Genomic DNA, 2,013 nt, shown 5'->3' on the forward strand with positions numbered 1-2,013 from the left:
TTACCAAAATATTTGTTAAGTTATTAGTGAAATTTTTTATCGTAAAATATTCCGCGCTTCCAAAGCGCGGGTCAAAATCTAGTGACACTTTAAACTAATAGATTTTTTTTTTTAAATGAAAACACATATTCTACACTTTTTGATGTAATGATACGAGGATGAAAAGTCTATTTAAGTTTTTTTCACAACTTTTTCCGATAGTTTTTTTTTGCTTAAATTTTTCCAATAGTTGCATTACTGAAAAAAAAATATTAAAAGACACTATAATAGAAAGACACAAAAGTACAGAAAGACATATCTTTTGTACTGTAAGTCAATTAACAACTCTGAGAATGATTTATATCCTTTAAATAAAATCAAAAACAAGTTTTGTATTTTTTTTTTGACAAACGTTTTGTAAAATAAAATGATTTCAACTGTTTTCAAATTTCACTATCTTTTCCATTATCTCAACGATTTTATGAAACTACTTAAGTGCGATAACGAGATTACGTCGTTAATGGCGTTTCTCTGATTTCATCCTTTATTATTTCTTTGATTTGTTATCTTTAGATTATGTGTCTACCGACAATATCTATGATGATGGTTTCTTTGTCCTTTTCCTTGTTTGGTGAAATTTCCAAACGGTGTTTTTGTTCGACACAGTTTTCTCGTCGTTGCTTTTACCCAATAATGCCAATATTTATATCCATGATTCTTATCACTGGCTTTAATTGGGAGAAGATAGTAAAGAGACGTGATGGTGTGTTTGAAGTTCATTATCTCTTCCTATGGAGGAGTTTCTTCCCGGTGAATGGACAACATTTTTTGAAGTCTACTTTTACCGACGTTTGTTCGTGTAGTACATTGCACGATGATTTCCCCTCTACCGACATCTTCGTTCGAGGGCTTCAATGTTTATGGAAGAGACGACCACCACGAAAGCCGCCTTGGCATGTTTCTCTGAAGAGAGGGAATCAATCTGAAAGTCAGTATAAGCCATCATATAGATGGGACTTACAGAAGATCAAATGGTTAACATATCAGAAGTACAAGGAAGGTATAGAATCTACTTTCATCACAAGAACACAGATATGGATTATCCGTGTCAATTTTCTAGAGCATGTTCTGGATGCAATGGGTTTTTTCTATACGATTTGGACAAAAAATAAAATGCCAAAATGGCATACCTATCGTATTAGAGTGAGACGAATTTTCAAGAAGGAAAATAACAGATCTAATGTTCTGTTAGCGTGTAAGGCTTACTGCAAAAGAAAGCAACGTCAATCTTCACTTCTACAAATGATTTGTCTTCAGCATATGTCGCATATTTCTGCTTATGTAATAATTTGTATTCCAATGCTTTGTAAACGATTATATAATCTTTTTGTATTTTGATATATCAATAAGATCAGATTAGACGTTAAAAAAAAAAAAGAAACTACTTAAATAACCATAACTTCTTTTTGTAACCATAACTTTTACTTTTCTCAATCACCAACATGATCTCTGTTCTTCTTTTATATCCCGAAAGTACTCTATTCTACTATTCAAATAAATCACCAAAAATACATAATTTTTTGGGGTTTGTTAATAGATCATTGTGACAATTTCTTTAACATTTAAGTTAGTCGAAGCATTCCGCTATAAGTATTGTTTACGACTCTCTTATATTGAATTATGATTACATATTATTACTATTTATATATCAATTAAAATTTTCAAAATTCACAGACAAAACCAGTGAGATTTATGATGAATACTGTGGCCATCAACCGTTACCAGAATCTAGTCATTGTTTTTTTGGTCAACTCTAGTCATTGTTTTTGAACCAGGTTTCTTACATTTATTTTATTTCTTGGATTTTAATTCATCTTAAGCATCTGTATGAATCTTTTTGTTTATTTACTTTATTTAATTTTCAATTATCTATGGAAGGGGTCAATATTGTCAGAAGGAGAAGGATGTGTATTATGAAAGTTTGTTTTTGATGCCAAAAAAAAAGAGAAGGAAATCAAAATGGTTGTTTGGGGG

This window comes from Raphanus sativus, chromosome 3 (genome assembly GCF_000801105.2).
Source record: "Raphanus sativus cultivar WK10039 chromosome 3, ASM80110v3, whole genome shotgun sequence".
Classification (NCBI taxonomy): domain Eukaryota; kingdom Viridiplantae; phylum Streptophyta; class Magnoliopsida; order Brassicales; family Brassicaceae; genus Raphanus; species Raphanus sativus.